This window comes from Megascapheus bottae, unplaced genomic scaffold, assembly GCF_031878675.1.
Source record: "Megascapheus bottae isolate mThoBot1 unplaced genomic scaffold, mThoBot2.hap1 HAP1_SCAFFOLD_110, whole genome shotgun sequence".
Taxonomy (NCBI): Eukaryota; Metazoa; Chordata; class Mammalia; order Rodentia; family Geomyidae; genus Megascapheus; species Megascapheus bottae.
Window position 1 is genome coordinate 259,164 of NW_028327762.1, and position 13,528 is coordinate 272,691.

Sequence of the window (13,528 nt, forward strand, 5' to 3'; positions counted from 1 at the left end):
CTAACCTGTTCATGTCAATTTTTATAAAAAATATTTCATTCATAAATTATCTACTGACAAGAAAACTGTGAGCAGTAAATTGGAATATGCCGTACCTCATCTAATTGATGTAAAATTCTCAAAGATCTGCATTCAATTATTTGCGTTTAAATGCACCAAAACCTTGACATCATAGTACAGAATCGGGCTAGAATTGCTGAGGAATTCTCTGACAGGGAACAGTTATCTTGGACCAAAAGTTTACAAACACAAGACAAAGAAATGAAAGGAACAAAAGCCATAGAATGAATGATTGTTGTCCTTAATGTACTACGTTATCTCTCATCTCTTTTGCTGTCCTTTGTTATCTCATATTGTTACAGTATTTCTCCTGGTTATCTGATATATTGTATATATGCTTATTTCGTTATTTGAAGTCAGATAGGGAAGGGAGGAAAACAAGATGAGGGGCTGGGGTTGGGGGAGGGAAATGGGGACCAAGACACGAGAAAGGGTATCAATATATGTGAAGTAATGCACCATATATCTGGCGTATATAATGTAACCATTCTATTAATTACAATAAAAATATATGGAAAAAAAAGAAATGAAAGGAACCTGGAACTTGAATAGCTGTATTGGATCACTGTATTAACCAACTCTGTATTCACTGTCTTTTTTAACTTCATATAGAAGTCATTTTGTGCTATGTCTAGAATCTCTCTGTATGCCATATCAGTCAAGTTGTAGTTCCAATAATTTCTGAGAAACAAATGATTAAATAATCATCTTAACAAAAGGTAATCATCTAATCTGTTATTTCTAATCTCTTTTGTACTGTATTTTTTGTCACCCTTTTTAGATTTTTCTTAGCCTTTATTCTAGGTTTCTATGTGGTGGTTGCAATAACTGTGACTGTCTATTGTTTTGTGATGTCTTAGTGTCTTCCCAACACAACATAAACTACGTGACAACAGAGAACACACTCGTTCATATTCCTCAAGTAGATATAAAACATCATACATACAATTGAAAGTACTGTATTAGTTAAATTTTAAATCAGAAATCATGTATGATACGTAATTTTGAGTAAGTGGACTCATTCCCTTAGAATAAAATTACAATGGCTGCTATTTATTATCTGATTGGATTCAAGTTCCATATGTAATTTGAAGGCATGGAATACCGATTTCTATAGGATAGTTTGGATCATTAAAGAAATGTCATAGTTAAAATTTTTCAAACATGTCACTTCTTTGCTAAGAAAACTAGGGTCCCAACCTCTTGTGATTACTTTTAGGATGTGGAGACATAACAGTAAAGTATTTAGAGGTGCAATCCACACACAAGATTTTGAGCCATAATCGTTGCCATCTGTCACAAAATAGTCAGTTTTTGTTTAATTTACCAATGTTACAAGTGAGTAGTCTTATTTCTATTGTATTGTGAGGAATGTAAGACGCAAGAAAACAAGTAATGGTTCAAATACGCAAAAATGTGGTAAAGTGTGTGAAGATATGTGACACACTGTATATTTATAGTAGATTTATAACTCCAAAGCAGACTTTATTTCTAGTAAGCTGCCCCGTGAGTGGGTAAGGTATAGTCAATATGATACAAACAAAAGGAAATGTGTGAATTCATTTCAAATACTGTTCAAAACCAAATACAAAGGATACTTCACAAACATGAACAGAACAAAACAAATGTGTGTGTGTGTGTGTGTATTTCAAATCATTAAATCAGTTCAAGAAAGCTGAAAATACATTGGCAAAGTTGGAGCCATGTTTTGAAGACATATTTCCAATTATTAATTAACCAGGAGCTGTTGTAAGGAATGCATAACTTATGTATTAGTGCCTTTCCTTTAAATAGTGATACCTTTTTATACACAGAGATAAGATCTTCATTGCTAGCTGGAAGTTTGTGTCAGCAATCAGTTAGATCATTCAAATGTAAGATCTGCTGATGTGAGAAAATTCAAAGCTGCTTAATTATATCAAATTTTGAGGTGAACAGCATTCTTGATTTCCAGCCTCTCGTATCATAAGGAAGGGGCTGGGTGGAATGTAAGGGCTGCTTTTGCAGCTCCATGGTGGCAAAACTGCTGACCTAGTTGTTCTTTCATGAACCCATGTTGAACCCAAAGTGAAAACAATAAAATAAAATACAAATTTTGCATCTTCATGAAAGCATCCAGATGACATATTCTGCAAGGAAGGCATTTTTGAAACATAAAAACTTTCATACAATCTTTCCCATTTTATTGTATACAAAAGCTTACTTCTAACATTATGCAGAAATGAAATTGAATGCTGTTCCGAACTGCAGAAAATTATTTTGGATGACCCAGTCCTGAAATTGCTATAATCTATAAAAATAAAATGAGGGTTTTTGTAAATGTCTTGTTTTATTTACCATAGAAATCCAAGTCTACAAATGAGTTTATTAATTATTGTGCTGTGTCTATATTTCTGTGCTTGCCATAAAATAAATAATTTCCTTTCTTTCAGAAATGAGTAAAATAAATCAATGTGTCTACTTAAAGTACAACCAACAGGCTTTTAAAAGTCAAAATATATACACCATGCAAGATTCAATTATATTTACTTTAAAGAAAAGTTAAATACTACCATCAAATGTAAACAACTCCTTCAAGTGCTCTTGTTTGTACCCTTGAACATAACATTTCTCTCAGTCTTAAAATTAGAACCATTAAACTGCCTTTCCCAGAAAGCAAAATATTCTTTCTTCCCTTAGTACCCACTCACTATATTCTTTCATATTCATGATTCTGAAATCAATCCTTATAAATTTACTGACATTTCTATTTTAATTTAATTTCATTGTCAGAGTCATATATAGAGAAGTTACTGTTACATACAATACATATAGTGAGTACATTTCTTCTTGAACATTGTTACCCCCACACACATTTTTCTCCCTCTGTCCTTCCCCATCCCCCCAAATTTTAAAGTTCATTTCCAGCATATTGTATTGTGATTATCACTGTTATTTGACTCACCCTTTGTCCTTTGTCTCATCATCGTGTTGTTCTCCTTCTATTCCCTAATTCAAATACATGTGTATACTGTACACCAACTAACAAAATCAGACACAATGATAACAGGGGATAAGTGCTCTCATTGGTTTTCCACTTAGTATTTCCAATATTTCTACATTGGATAGAATTTTTTTTCTTGAATTTCCTATATGCCTCAGATGCGATTTGGTTGTCTCTAATCTCTATTTTTCTTTCTTTTCTTTTTTCCTTCCTTCTTTCTTTCTTCCTTTATTCTTCTTCCTTCCTTTCTCTTTTTTCCTTCTTTCCTTCTTCCTGTCCTCCCTCCCTTGCTCCCTCTCTTTCTCTTCTTTCCTTCCTTTTCTTCTCTTCCTCCCTCCCTCTTTTCTTTGGGATTCCCTAATGTTACCAGGTGGTCATTCTCTAATTTGAGAAGAGCTCCTAGCTTTTCTTCTTTTTTTTTTTTTTTTTGCCAGTCCTCGGCTTCGGCTCAGGGCTTGAGCACTGTCCTTGGACTTTCTCAAGGCTAGCACTCTACCATTTGAGCCTCAGCATCAGTTCTGGCTTTTTGCTATGTATGTGGTACCGAGGAATCGAACCCGGGTCTTCATGCATGCTAGGCAAGCACTCTACCACTAGGCCAAACTCCCGGCCCCTTCTAGGCAAGCACTCTACCACTTGGCCAAACTCCCGGCCCCTCCTAGCTCTTCTTTTGCTTTCATTATTATTCAAGTATAATCTTCCACTTTTTGTTTGTTGATACTGGGTCTTGACCTCATGGCCTTTCAATCTTCCTTTGATTTTTTTTTTTTTACCAACAACTGGTGTTCTATGTTGACACAGGCCTCCATTTTCAATGTTTTTCTGTTTAATTACACATAAAACTTTGGTATCTTTACTTTGGGTCTGACTATAATCCTATCTTCTTAGATTGCAGTATTCTGAATAGCTAAAATTACTCTTCTAAACTACTAGCACCAGGCTGTTCTTGTTCTTTTGTCATGAGATGGCTGTTGGTCTCATTCCTCTATGCCTACTGCATATCCAGGATCATAGGCATACACCATCGTGCCCAGCTAATTAAGACAAGAGATTTGCTGAGTTTTTGCTTGTAGTGGATCTCTGTTTACCCAATAGCTGAGATTACAGATACTAATCTCTTTACTCATTCAAAATGATTATTAACTGACAACTCAGATAATCACTGTAATAGAAACCAAAGAAACAGTGTGACAATTGCTGGGATCATTTCATAGTGCAGATGAAAATCTTCCAAACTACCTTCAATATAAATGCTATAAAGTCAGCATTTTTAAGAATAGAAGCAATGAAATCAGCCTCATTTCCTGTGTTGGAAAAATTTTGTCTTCATGATTTTCTTCACTTGCACAACTTCATAATTTGTATGATGAAATATGTTAACCTTTGTTTTCTACATCAGAACAACCTTCTTCCCTAGAAGTTAGTGGAGGGATGGCTTGACTGGTAGAGTGTCAATTTTCAGTTAAAATGCTCAAGGAAAATGCCCGAGCCCTGAGTCATTGACTTAGCCTTGACTCATGTGAACACACACACACACACACACACACACACACACACACACACACAGGCTGAAACCAGACAAATATCAATAAATTCTTTTTAAATTGTACTTTTCAGGTTTATTAATTGAACAAAATAATTTGATAAAAACTATGTTTATAGAAATACACTGTATTTGTGGATTAGAATATTCAGTACTCTGTTACAGAGGATGTGTCAGCCCTCCCCAAATTAAGCTATAAATTAAATGAAGCCAGCATCAAATGCATAACTGGAAATACATCAGATGAAGTAGACTGGTAGAAAGGAAGGGTCCATAATATTTCATGATCTATATTTTTTTGTCATTTGTGGGATTTGAACTCTGAGCCTGGGCACTGTCCTTGAGCTCTTCACCTCAACACTACCACACTACACCTTAAGTCACAGGGCCACTTCCAAGGGTCCAAAATGTTCATCAGATACCTGTTGGTGTTGGCCCCAATAATTATTTCATCTCTAGAACTTTATAAAGCAAGATAATTCTTCCTAGTGTTGAAGGCAGGAGATTTTATTCAAGAATGCTCATCATCTATATAGCAAATGTTCGCCTTTTAGGTCCTCCCTATACCTCCTTAGAGATGTTAAGAAATACCTGAAAAGAGGTCAACATCAAAGGGAGCCATAACAAAGTACTCCTGGATAGATGGGTGTGGAAAGAACTGGGCTGGCAGTAGACAACCACCCTTAATCCACTCACTCACTGTAAATAGTTATTTTATCAGTAAAGTCTCAATTAGGAGAACAATAGTTAATAGTCTGACAGTGAATTTGATTGAGAAGACCATAAGGATACATAGGGTTGATCTAATACATGAATAAGTCCAATCAGAGCTTAATAGCATGTTCAGGACCAATTAATTTTTTATCTTCACTGCATCTACGTCTGGATTTGGATAGGGAAATCAACACACGTTTTATTTTGTAGATTCATCAGCTCTTGTGAACTTTAAATGCAGTATATTTTAAAGGACAATGTATGGATTTTTTAAATATTCCGGAACCTAGTGACAATCCGAAATGGTCTAATTATAAAGTCAATATACCCAAAAATTACCTAGCTGAATCACCCAGCATTTTTATATGCTTCTATCATCATCTTTGAATGAATCACAAAAATTAAAACCTTACTGACATCCTCAGGTCCTTTTTCATTTCATGTGTTGATAAGCACGAGCATTAAACTAACAAGCAAACATATTTGTAGTTAGAATAGAAGACACAAAGATAAGCAGGCCAGCACTCGGTTTTAAGACTGGGGTATATTTACACTAAAGGAAATAATGAATCATTCCCAAAGAAGGACCACTGAAGTGTAGATACTTCTGTATCTACACTTTTCATAATTCTTAAATTTTGTCATACACAAAATAAATTGGACTTGTTGCACCATCTCCATAAAAAAACACCCAAACAAAAACATAGACACCATTTCATTGCCTGTAGTTTCAGAAAATTTATCCAGTTCAAGTTATTCTTCTGCAGCAACTCATGCTACAGGGTTATTTTTTTAAACTTATTCCAGGCACTTATACAAATTATTTTACATACACATATATGCTTGGCCCTTTTCCATACTTTACCCACCTAAGCAGCACAAAAATTTTATATGCAAATGCTTTGGTACTTTTTCAGATTTAAAACATGAAGTAAAAAATATCTTGAAAAAGGTCAAGCAATAATTGTGCTATGATAGATAACATTTTGGTTATTCAAAATGAACTTTTTATTTTTAAACCAAAGTATCTCAATAGGTATATAACACTGAATTTTTCCTTTGGAGAATTAAATGCTCAGAACCTGATGATTTGCTAAAGATGGTTCAGTTTAGAAAATGAAGTATGGGGCATGTCAGCTGTTGTCCCACAAGACATAGTATGAATCTTTATGCCTTTACAAAATAATTTATTTTAACTCTACAGGAGTAGCAGTGAAAGAGCATGGGCTTACTTTGACATCAGATTCCATAGGCATGCCCTTACCACATATTGTTTATAAGGGTTTGAGGACAGTTGTTTATTTCTGTGTGCTTCAGTTTTTCCATTTGTTAATAAAATCCTAGCAATCCCTACATTAATGTTGATATAAAGTGAAAATGAACTAATAATTGAGCCTTAGAAAATACCAACACACACTATGAACTTAGCCTAATAATTGGTTGTTGCTAGAATTGTTTTTTAACTTGTCACTCAATTTTCATTTCATACATATACAAGTAATTTTGAAAATATATGCATACCTATCCACCAAGAAATATATTATACATTTAATTTTGAAAATGTATCTTTTACATATTATATAGTTCAGATAAAATATTTTATATATTACATATTACACATCATATATATAAACATATCTATTTTGATCACTATAATGTCACACTTATTTGGTTATAGACAAAGAAAGAGAGAGAGAGACATTGATAGATTCTTTCGGAAAATGGGATTCTCATCAGCATGGAGCAAGTATCCAATATTTAGGAGATTAGAAAAATGGTACTACGTGAATTTCTTTTTTTCTTTTGTTTATTTCCCCCTTATGGTTTATACCATGTTGTCACTGTATCTGATTTTGGTTTCTGGTGTATTGTATATATGTTTATTTGAATTAGGGAAGGAAAGGAAACAAAATGATGAGACAAAGAATTCAGGGTGAACTATTGTAACAATGATTTACACCCAAGACTATATGTTTGAAATGAATTTTACAGCTTGAGGGGTTGGGGGGAAAGTAGGAGAAAAATGTGTGAGGAAGCAACAATAATTGAGAAGAAATGTACTCACTATGTATGTAACTATAATCCCTCTGTACATTACCCTGACAATAAAATTAAATTAAAAAAGAAAAAAAATAGTTACGAGAACTTATTAGAGAGGCCTGCAGTGTAGCCCAGTGGTAGAGGGCTTGCCTAGTATGCACAACGCCCTAGGTTCGATTCCTCACTCAGGGGAGAAGGAAGAGGAGGAAGAGGAGGAGCAGGAGGAGGAGGAGGAGGAGGAGGATGAGGAGGAGGAGGAAGAATTTGCAGACCAAGTCAGATGCTCCTATTTTCTCAAAACCTACCTACCCTTTAGCATCAGCATAAATTATATTTATTCTGAGTGTCACAATGGATTGCTTTGCCATCTGGTCTTTATTTTTATGCCTTCATGTCATTCTTTGTTTTCAAATGATTGATATTAGTTATTTTTAGAAATTTAAAAACATCTGAGGCACATTAGGAAAAGTTTGTTCGTTTAGAATTGGTATTTTCTCACTCCTTTATCTGTGTAGTTCTATTTACTCTAGATCAAATCCTGGATAAATATCTGTTCCACAGACAGTACCTCAAAACTCACAGCAGGCATGGGGTCCATATGTTCCTTCTCATGGCATGCTGTGCTTATTACAATTGCCATTAAATAACAGTTTGTAAAAATAACTTGTGTAATTCACCCTTTTGCATTGCGGGTCTCATGAAAGATGGGAAGTAGTCTAATTCACTGTTTCCCGCATTTCTAAAGCAAAGAACTTATTTATAGAGCTTTTAATGTTCATTGACTATGTTCAGTCTTGAGAGTCATGTCTTGTTTTTCTGGTTGCAGAGCACTTCGTACATAGTGCCATGTCATAAATTACTAAATAATGTCTTGACAAATAAAAACTTTAAAATTATTTTTGTTTCTGATTTTATCATCAGAATCTTACATGTAGGAAAAGTATGCAATTTAATAACTGGAGAAATCATCTTACACGTGTTGTGAATTAAATCAATGGCCCTAAAAAAGAAAATGACACTGTAAAAGAATAATCTGGCTTCTCTCTTAGAAAAAGCCACATCACAAATTAGATCAGTGATTAAAAAATGATATTCTGAAATGTTAATATAATTCCTAAAATACTCAATATCTATTTTGTAATTTTTTGGGGGGGATGTTAGTGGTGGGGTTTGAATCTGTGCCTGGGCATTGTGCCTGAGTTCTTCAGCTCAAGGCTATCACCCTGTAGAGCTACTGTGCCACTTTCAGTTTTCTAGTAGTTAATTGGAGGTAAGAGTCTCATGGACTTTCGTGCCTCCTGAGTAGCTAGGATTACAGGCGTGAGCTACCATGCCTGGCTTTTTCCTAATTTTTTAATGTATAAATTCAATTTTTTAAAACTTAAGCATAGGATAACATAATGCATTTCATAAAGTCAGTAACAATGCTGTCATCCTTATTCAATAGTTATTTTTAAATTTAATATTTTATCAGGTAAAAAATAGACATATTAATTTGAACAATGCATAGACGACTACATGATTATCTGTTTCTCTGTCTATCCATATCTCTTATTAAACTATATTTTAAAGAATATAAGGAGTAATTTTGGCAAAGTTTCATGACTATAGTTAAGATTTGTTTCAAAAAAAAGATTTGTTTCAATTTGTTTGATTTATTTATCACTTATAAGTGATCTACTATTAAAAATGATTCAACTACATCGCCACTTTGATTTAGCATTTAATAATAATTTCAACCACTGCATATCCATAGTTTTTAAAATCAAGTCTGATATGACTTAAAAAGGAAATCAATATAATATATTAGTACAATTTAACTAGAGGAAATGTTTCTCAGGAACACGTTAATGTCATAAATATATACAGTATACATAATCAGGTTTTATGGAGATAAATGAACAGATTAAATTTGTTTCTAGTAATGATCTTTTAAATGAATGTTCTTAAACTGAATATTATGTAACATTTTTATTTTGAGATCTATTTAACATTATTCAGAATAAAAACTCTCAGCTGTGTAAAATGACAATAAGGTAAGAATGTTGACTTTTTCCCTGTGATTATCTTACTATAATTTTACCTGTCTCAATTAATTGATCTCAATTGAGAGTAATATAGTGTTTACCAGAGACTAGGTATGGTGCCAAGATATGGAGACAGAATGATCAATGACACAATGTGTACAGATAAAGGGAAAAATATCTATTCTATTTCAGAGTAAAATGAATGGAGTTAATAATTCATTGCATAACACAAAATGGCTAGAAGGAATGATTTCTAAATATATTCACCTTACAGAAATGATAAAATTTTGAAGTGATTGGTTCAGAGTCCCGCAGTAGCTAGATATATGTTTACTGCTGAGTTATGCTTCTAGCCTGTTTTATTGGTTGGTTTTGAAATAGAATCTGTATTCTACCCAGTTATACATCTATTTTAGATTTGCATTTGAAGAAAGGATGATAGCTGCCAGCCAATGTATCTACCTAATAGTCATAACAGGGTCTCAAACTTTTTGCTGATAGAGGCCTTGTATCATGTTCCTTCCTATCTCAGACCCTGAAGAAGCTAGAAGTATAGGTGTGATCTCCTGGTATCTGACTTTAACTGCCAATTTAATTAATTAATTTATTCATTTATTTAATTTGTGTGTGTGTGTGTGTGTATATACTGATATTATATTTTCATAGTTGAGCACTACCTCAAGTGCGGTATTTTGCTGGTCAATAGAATCTAGGAACATGGAAGAACTTTCTATCTTGTCTTTGAACTTTGATCTTAATATTGGTTATATATATAACTACATATATATGGTTATATATAGATCATTAAATATTAAATATAAGTCAATAAATATTATATATCACTTTTTATATCCATATAGACATTAGATAGATAGATAATTGAGATAGATAGATAGATAGTGTTAGCTTCCTAAGTAAATATGATTACAAGCATCAGCCACTAGTGCCCAGTTTGAAAGTTCCAGATTTAAAAGCATAGAGTGGACCAGTGATTTAGGCTTTTGTTGTTGTTGTTGTTGTTGTTGTTGTTGTTGTTTTGGCTGTCGTGGAGCTTGAACGTAAGTCCTAGACACTGTCCCTGGGTCTTTTTACTCAAGGCAAGAACTCTCCCACTTTGAGCCACATGTCCACTTCCAGTTTTCAGATGACTTGCAAACAAAAGACTCAATTTCAATAACATTCCTACCTGAGTGACTGTTATCATCATATTTCAGTCTCCTAAGCAAGGATTACAGGCACCAGTGCTTGGTAATTTGGAATTATCTTTAATGAACAGATTATAAGAATATATATATGTATATATACACATACATATTATATATATATACATATATATATGATGAAACAACTGAATCTGGAATAGGGATATTTTCAATAAAGTTTAAATAAAAATTGTGATATATCAGAGAACATTTGATTCAGGCATTCAGTGGCTATGAGGCTAATTCTCTTTTGCCATCTGAGTTAACTCAAATAAGTCAATTGTCCTGACTTTTTAATGTCTGGGAAAATAAGTTGGAAGATGGGGATGGTTGGTAAGATATAGGGGGAAAGGAAGCCAGTCTTAATGACAGCCATTGATTTACCCTTTTTTCCCCATGCTGTTGACTGACATCAAATACTGCTCAGGATTCATTTGAATATAGTTAATAACTTACATTTCATCTTAGCCAATTTTCAGTAATTGTCTTTTTGCTTTTACCTTTGTGCCTCAATATATCCAGATGTCCTACACTAACAGAATGAAAGAAGCATTCTGTGAGTTTGATTTCATAAAGGATACAAGGAAATATCAATCCCGGGATTTTTTAGTTAAGATTTTCATTCTGGGATTAAAATGTATTTTAAAAACAAGAAATGCATGTACAGAACTAAATTAAAAGACATAACTAAATAAACCCAGAATTGTAATGGAGCTCCCTTTTAAAATTCACACTGACATTTCTGAACTTTTATATTTTTCTTTACTTGGCTATTTTCTCTTTCATCCTGTTACATTTGTGCTCAATTAACTATAATTACACATAATATTTTAAATTATTTAATTGAAATAAATATCCTTCTCACATGTAATTGGCACAGGTTAAGTTTAGCAGGTGATGTGCCTTTTATCTTTGTGCTCACCAAAACTTTTGCTATGTATTTGCACTTTTGACTGATGGTGATTTTTTTCTTAATGCTTAAATCCACAATTTGTTATCAAGAAGATAAGCTTTTTGTACTTTAAAAACAAGTGCATATGATCAAAGAACTAAAGAGCATTGGATGCTTATTTCTAGACTTACAGGTAAATTCTCAAATTTAAGTGTGGCAGACGAAGAATGTTAAGCTCACCCTGGGGCCATTTACATCAGATGTTTCAGAGGCCACTCATACTGATAGGCTGTAAAAGAAGTAAGCAAGCAACTCATGTGGATGCCGAAAATTATTACATATTTAATAGTCAGGTTCTCCTGTTCCACATCTGGCTATTATTAACTATTTAATAATAACAATAGAAGGGGGTAAAAGAGTACAAGGCCCTGAGTTCAAGCTGCAATAGCCACAAGTACACAAAAGCTTTGGAAAATAATGTCAACAAAGTACATTGTGAAATATAAGTGATATCACATCTAGGAAACGCTGGTCAAACTTAAGCACAGAAATAAACAGTGAAGGTGTAAGTGACTAATGATGCTTTTCAGTAGGAATTAGAGAGAAATGATGGTTGAGGAAATAAGTTTGAAAAAATTAAAATGCAGGGCCGGGAGTTTGGCCTAGTGGTTAAAGTGCTTGCCTAGCATGCACGAAAACCCGGGTTCGATTCCTTGGTACCACATACATAGAAAAAAGCCAGAAGTGGTGCTGAGGCTCAAGTGGTAGAGCTCTAGCCTTGAGAAAGTCCAAGAACAGTGCTCAGGCCCTGAGCTCAAGCTCAGGACTGGCAAAAAAAAAATTAAAATGCATAAAATCAAAAGACAACTGAGTAGCATGAAAAACCACTGGGCCAGAAAAAGATGACATGGCAGCCTAGAGTAAAGGATATGTAATGGGAAAAGGCAGATAACTTAGGTCAAGTGAAAAACAAAATTTGAGAAACAAGTGAAGAAAAAGGTAAATGGCATTCTCTTCTCGGCATTTCCTTCTTTGGAGGCTCTGGCTGTATAATAATATGGCAGATAGATTACATTCAAAGCATATTTTTCAAATAAATACAACCTATGATCAGAGCAATTTTTCCAAATATAGATTCAGATTGTAGTTCCAGGAAATAAGTAGGATAGTATTCAAATAGTCCTATAGTATGTGTCTAGAAAATAAATCTGCAGGTCAAAGCTGTAAAAATCATGTTGTAGTCCTTTGTTTCTATAGAAGCATGCATGACATCAAATTCAAGGGAAATATTTATTGATTTTTTACATATGCTTGGCAAGCACCAATAATTTCTCAGACATAGTGTAGGACTGGTAGTTACAAAACTGAGTATATATTATTGCTCTCTCAAGTTGACGTAAATCACAGTGTATCATACCATAGAAAGTGTTATATTATTGACCCAAAGAGGATACAATGAAATTATAATAAAGGCTCTAACTTGTAGAAATCAGTACAGAATTCTCCAAGGATTTGATGCTTGCATTATATCTTGATTCTCTGAAGATGAATAAGTTAGGAAAAGCATTTCTACTCAAAGTTACAACACATAAAAATGTCATAATCTATGAGAGATCTGACATCCAGGAAATTAAAATGGTTGAACAGAGTTGAAACTTTTACTGTAAACACAAGAAAGGAAAAGCATAGAGTTGGTTCTTGGCTTGGTTCCAAAACATAGCAGGTCTGGTAAAACTGTGTGTGGAAATTATCAATGTATATAATAGATCATGAATTGGCATTGGTTTCTTTAACCTAGAAAAAAATGTATTTCCATATCTGGAAAAGGAATAAAAAACTGTAAAAATGTATTAGGAAATGATTACAACAGGCTAGTTATTTTACCATTCCTGAGAGAAAGAAGTATGCTTCAGGAATGGGGCCTGGAGAGCAAATGTATGAAATTTTCCCCAGAGGCTAAACCAAAATGCTACACAAACCAGCAAGCTGGACTGAAGAAAAGAAGCAGGTTTCAGTTAGTGATATTTTTTTCCATTGGCTTTTCCACTCAGAGAGACTCTTTATTAT